Source organism: Acipenser ruthenus, chromosome 7 (genome assembly GCF_902713425.1).
Source record: "Acipenser ruthenus chromosome 7, fAciRut3.2 maternal haplotype, whole genome shotgun sequence".
Lineage (NCBI taxonomy): Eukaryota > Metazoa > Chordata > Actinopteri > Acipenseriformes > Acipenseridae > Acipenser > Acipenser ruthenus.
The window spans coordinates 21222414-21229439 of record NC_081195.1 but is presented as its reverse complement, the minus strand read 5'-3'; positions in this window follow the sequence as shown (position 1 = coordinate 21229439).

Below are 7026 nucleotides of genomic sequence, written 5' to 3'. Positions count from 1 at the left end.
TCAAGTACGTCAAAATGCTGTAAAGCCATAGAACTTGGTGATCAGCCATGCTTGCCCCTGTAGTTCGGGCACCAGTTTCTGGCATAGTCCCCAGAGGCCACCTGTACATAAGACCATAAGAAGAACATAAGAAAGTTTACAAACGAGAGGAGGCCATTCAGCCCATCTTGCTCGTTTGGTTGTTAGTAGCTTATTGATCCCAGAATCTCATCAAGCAGCTTCTTGAAGGATCCCAGGGTGTCAGCTTCAACAACATTACTGGGGAGTTGGTTCCAGACTCTCACAATTCTCTGTGTAAAAAAGTGCCTTCTATTTTCTGTTCTGAATGCCCCTTTATCTAATCTCCATTTGTGACCCCTGGTCCTTGTTTCTTTTTTCAGGTCAAAGAAGTCCCCTGGGTCGACATTGTCTATACCTTTTAGGATTTTTAATGTTTGAATCAGATCGCCGCGTAGTCTTCTTTGTTCAAGACTGAATAGATTCAATTCTTTTAGCCTGTCTGCATACGACATGCCTTTTAAACCCGGGATAATTCTGGTTGCTCTTCTTTGCACTCTTTCTAGAGCAGCAATATCCTTTTTGTAACAAGGTGACCAGAACTGAACACAATATTCTAGGTGAGGTCTTACTAATGCATTATAAAGTTTTAACATTACTTCCCTTGATTTAAATTCAACACTTCTCACAATATATCCGAGCATCTTGTTGGCTTTTTTTATAGCTTCCCCACATTGTCTAGATGAAGACATTTCTGAGTCAACATAAACTCCTAGGTCTTTTTCATAGATTCCTTCTTCAATTTCATTATCTCCCATATGATATTTATCATGCACATTTTTATTGCCTGCGTGCAGTACCTTACACTTTTCTCTATTAAATTTCATTTGCCATGTGTCTGCCCAATTCTGAATGCTGTCCAGTGTAAATATATATATTTTTATCAATTAAAAGTAAATTATTGATGATGTAACTTAAAAAAAAGGATGGTGAGTAAGTAGATTCAAGAAAATGCAGAGTCCTTTTCTTCATTCAGTTGATAGGTTTATTGAAATATGCAGGGAGTCTGGTCCCAGGTACAGGACAAACAGAATACTCGTTCTTACAATCTTTTGCATGACATTAAATACCCTTCTGCATAGGTGTCTCTCTCCTCCTCTTTCTCTGACACTTAAGCAATAGAAAAGGTACAACACATTATCCTGTTACCATATATTTCATTTAGTGTGAGTGTGTGTGTGTGGTGTGTGTGTGTGTCTGTGTGTGTAGTCTAGTGTGACGACCTCTGCATTCTTCAGACCCCTGGTGCCACAAAAAGGTCCATACATCTGGTTTTTGTCATCTTCCTTGTTCCTATCTCTCCGTTTTGCCTGAGACCCTTTGAGTCCAGTGGCATTATCTCTTATTCTCCCTGTGAACCTTTGGGTCCAACGGCAGTCCCTGGGAGCCTTTTAGCTCCTTTATGCTTTGTTTTCCCAAAAGTCTTAGAGCCTGGCCCCTTCTGGTCCACAGCATTGTTATCTTGTTAGCTTGCAGTCAATGTTGGACAAGAAGCTTGTAGACGCAAGGTCTCTTATCAATTGTTAGCAGTACATGCAATTTGAACCAAACAGTCTGCTATCTGCAATATTAGTCTCTTTTCAGAAAAGAACACCAGTATAGCTCTGCCAGTCCACATGCGTAGCAAACTGCTAATCAATTCTCGATCCATGTTTTCCAACAATTGAACACACTGCATAGAGCTGCACGATTTCTTTAAAATGACTTCAACGAAAGACACCAGATGCATAAAAGATCAGATGTTTAATACACAGTTAATATATGCAGCATTTCTCTCTCAGAACATATTTTTTATTATTAAGAAAATAATCTTAAATAAGCCTGATTTCGTAAACACATCCCATAATACATTTTACCATAGTATTTCACCATGGTACTGTGCTACCATAGTATTTTTGACATAAACATAGTAAGTTACCATATTTTTACCATCGTACTATGCTATCGTGCTTTCCCATAGTACCTTACCATACTTTTATCATGATACTGCACTAGTACCATAGTACCACACCATACCATGGTATTTTGACAGCACAATGTTAAACCATATTACTACCATAGCACTTTTACCATGGTACAGTACTACAATAAAATATGGTACTGCACTATACACTATTATGCTGCCATACCATAGCATTAGCATGGTACTATACTATAGTGCTGTGATTTTATGCTACTGCAGCACTGAGAATAGCTGATCATATTTCGAATGGATTTTAAATACTGTAGACCTGCTGTATACATACCAATGGTGGACAGCATCTATTCTCTTGGCATAGTGGCCTTGCCCTTCCCTTCGCCTCGTGGCGCTTTCCCGCCAGCAACAGTGAGTTGAGTTGTGCCATGTCTTCTGAACTATACAGGCCATGCAGAATATCATATACTTCGCAGCTGAAATTTTTGAGTACTTTTTTAGAAGTGGAGGGCTTAAGGGCAAAAACAGTAGGATAAAGATAAACATTAGGCTGAAGGTGAACATTCAGCAAAAAAAAACAAAAACACCACAAATAACATGATTAAATTCACTGCTTGCTTGATACAATTTTACTTATGCCATGTATTACCATGCAGGATCATTGTAGTGTGGCTAAATTTGTTGTAGTGATGTTGTTACACTGCTTAATGTTGTGTTTATAGTACACTGCATTGTAATGCTTGAAAAACATGCAAGATGCCTTGGATAAAGGCGTCAGCCAAATAAATAAATAATAATTACTCGTAATATAAACTGAAAATAAATATGTAAAATTTACAGATGAGACATAAATATTCTCCAAAAGACAAAACTCTTACAGTTAATTTCTTAGTCTCATCTTCAGTCTCTACTTATGAAATTGCAGTGCTGGTAGATTGGGTAGGTGGATGGGATGGAGATGGGGGGGCTGTGACCTGGTTCTGGGCCTGGAAAAGGTGTGGCCAAACATGAGCCAGGTGACCTTCGGACTGTCTGGACAGGTGTTGCACAGGCTGGAGGGGAAGACTGCTGGGATGTGCAGGTTTTCTGCAACATCCTGACCTCCTTAATGAATTCCATAGTTTCAGGAACTGAAATGTGTGGGAGAAGTACCAGAAGTACAGCACAGTTAGAAGCAGTAAGGAGAAATTACATCTTTAAATTACATCTTGAATTGCTTTAATCAGAAAACACTGTAGCTTAAAGTCTAACAGCTGCGTGTCTTTTTCTGATAACGAGCTGAAACTCAGAGCAGCTGATTCAAATTCCCTGCTGTTCTGAGACACAGGGGAGGGACGGAGCCCGCAGCACAGAAAACAAACAAAAGGCAGCCAGTGTTCACTGCGACAGCGTGTGAAGCGACAGTGTGGCAGAAGTACAAGTGGACAAGTACAGCACAGTTAGAAGCAGTAAGGAGAAATGACATCTTTAAATTACATCTTGAATTGCTTTAATCAGTTTGAAAGCAGGTTGACAGCTGCAGAAGCTAAACTAAACTTCCAAAAACCCCCCCCGAAAAAAACCAAAAAAAAACCCACGGTCTTCAAGCCAGTAATCTGTGACAACTGCATGATGTGGGAAATCTGAGAAAACCCAACAGAGCTCAACCAAGTGTGTGTAAAGTGCTGCAAAATCCAGGACTTGCTTGAACTAGTAAGTGTGCTAGAAATGGAGCTGGAGGAAATGAGACTGCAACAGGAGCTTGAGGATCTGGCACACCCACAATTCATGGAAGTCTGCACCCCTAGCAGACTGAAAGCCACCAGGGAGATGGAAGAGAGTCGAAACAGCTGGTTTCAGATAGGCAGAAGCAGGGGAAAAAATAAACTTTGTCAAACACAACCACCAGAAATCCAAACATCCAACAAATTTGAGCCACTTCAAAATTTCGATGACCAAAACCAATATCAAGAGAACGAAACGAACAACATCCAGGACCCTATAAACAGTGGTGGCTAGGCAGCAAAAAGAAGGGAGGTCACAACTGTTGGGGACTCCATATTGAGAAACACAGAAAGTTCAGTTCGCAGTTTGGACCCTCTCACTACAAAAGTGTGCTGCCTTCCAGGAGCCTCTGTCAAGCACATCACTGAGAACGTGGACAGGCTCCTAGAACGAACAGGAGATGACCTGGTAGTAGTCGTCCACATCGGTACAAACAATATTGGAAGAGACAGGCCAAGATCCCTGCAAAACAAATTCAGAGAGCAAGAAAGGAAATTAAAAGACGAGACCAAAACTGTGGTATTTTCTGGGATACTGCTGGCACCATGCAAAGGACCATATGGACAGCTGAAAATACAAAATCAAAATGCATGGCTGAAATCGTGGTGCACACAGGAAGGCTTCATCTTTCTTGAACATTGGCGCACATTCTACAACAAGGACTATCTATATAGGTGGGACGGACTGCACTTAAACAGAAAGGGAACCAATCTACTCGGAGAAAGAAGGGAAAAAAACAGAAGGGAGACCACATCAAAACAAAGGCAATCGTTTCAGCAACTCTTCCCATCATCCAAGAGTTACGCGGTGCTATGTCATCTACTATCAGAACAACATCTCTTACGATGAAGTTTCTTCTAACACGAGACCACTTCTGTCGCTCCTGCAACAATGGTAAGTACTCACATGTCCATCTCTTCCAGAAAAAATCAGTGTACCTCGGCTAAGGTCATGACCTTGGGCAAAAATGGGATTCATGGCAGAGTAGCAAGGCGGAAACCATTGCACACTAAGAAGAACATGAATGCTCGTCTCAAGTTTGCCAAAAATCACCTGGATGATCCTCAAGAGTTCTGGAACAATGTTCTATGGACAGATGAGTCAAAAGTGGAACTTTTTGGACGACATGGGCCCTGTTATGTCTGGCGAAAACCAAACACTGCATTCCACAGTAAGAACCTCATACCAACGGTTAAGCATGGTGGTGGTAGTGTCATGGTTTGGGGATGCTTTGCTGCATCAGGACCTGGACGCCTTGCCATCTTTGAAGGAACCATGAATTCTGCTCTGTATCAGAGAATTCTACAGGAGAATGTCAGGCCATCCGTCTGTGAGCTGAAGCTGAAGCGCAGCTGGGTCATGCAGCAAGACAATGATCCAAAACACACAAGCAAGTCTACATCAGAATGGTTGAAGAACAAGAAATTTAAAGTTTTAGAATGGCCTAGTCAAAGTCCAGACCTAAACTCCATTGAGATGTTGTGGCAGGACCTGAAATGTGCAGTTCATGCTCGAAAACCCACAAATGTCACTGAGTTGAAGCAGTTCTGCATGGAGGAGTGGGACAAAATTCCTCCGCAGCGCTGTGAGAGACTAATCAATAACTACAGGAAGCGTTTGGTTGCAGTTATTGCTGCTAAAGGTGGCATAACCAGTTATTGAGGCTAAGGGGGCAATTACTTTTTCACACGGGGTCATTGGGTGTTGCATAACTTTCTTTAATAAATAAATGAAATATCTATCAAATTTTTGTGTTATTTGTTAACTCAGGGTCCCTTTTATCTAATATTAGATTTTGGTTGAAGATCTGATAACATTCAGTGTGAAATCTTTTTTAATGCAATGCTTTTGTATTGACAACACACTTGCATCCAATGAGTTTTTATAGCTTTGATGGTACATCACAAGACACTCTTCAGAGGGCTGCACTGAAAGATTGCAAATTGAGTTGCACATGATATTTAAAAAAACAAAAAAAAATTCAATCAGACATTTCCAAAGAATGGTGCTGTATTGTATTAGTTTTGTTGATAGGATCATACATATATGAATGAAGAATATATCTATAATAGTAGAACAGATATATTGACGAGAATTAACAAGGACCTAGAAAAAAGGTTACGGGAAGTGTGCAGCAAAGAAACATGGCATCAGTAGATTGTATTGGTTGTAAAATCAAGCCGTAATCCAGGTGAAATAAGAATTGGTTTATGGCTAGTTAGAGCAGCATGATTTGTCCTACCTATCGAAGGCTTAGTTTGTTTAGGTACCATCCCATTATGGAAAAAGATTTAGGTGTACACATTTGTTATCAGGCTTACACACATTAGAGACATCCACCCAGACACTATGCCAGACTTCACGTTGTAATGCAGCAAGATGTTTGTTCAGTCACTTTTATAGTTATTAGTACTCGTTTAGTTTTTTCAGCCTTTAGTTAACGCTTATCTACACTGGCCCTCTAGAAATAAATGTCTGTTTCTCTGGACAGATTAGGGTGTCTAATTGTTCTGCGTCCTCTGCTGAAAATATTATTTGCTTTTGGATAGTGACTCATAAATAAATAAACTCAGCTGGCCTGGGGGCCTCATGTGCAGTCGTCCGTCCCCCCTCCCCCCCGTCCCCCCTCCGTCAGTACCGATGTACGGCCTCTTTACATTGTTTCATTTATTTATTTTAGATACATTGTATTTGCAATGAAGAACATTGCTGGAAGTCAGTAATTATACCACATTAACAAAGTGACCGCTGTATCCTGTGGCTTCTCCAAGATACTCACTTGATTAAAAGTAAAATTCCAAAGTCATCTTATTTGATCAAAAGCATTGTGTGAATCGTGTTCTTAATTTGTACCTAAATGTCTGGCACATCTGTAAAAGCTAACTATTCTATATAAAATGACACCAGCTGATGAGCAGCACTGTTTGCAAAGATATGACTTCTTTCAGCTGAGGATTAAAAAGCTTTTTCACAAGGTTTCTCAAGTTGAAAATAGGAAAGAAAAAAAAAATCACAAGACACGACTACAGCTGTGCGTCTCCTACTTACTATAATTTAATATAATGCAGACCCGTTGTATCGCACACACCCTGTGTATCGCCTTGGGGTTATATCTGTATAATGCGCACTTCTTTTATATAATTCCCCAATTGCATATTACAGCAAAACATACAATATAGAACGAAGAGTAATAAGAGTTAGAATAATGGACCAATCCTGAACCGTGGCTCTCTATACAAGTAAAATTCCAAAGTCATCTTATCTGATCAAAAACATGTTGCACATACAAA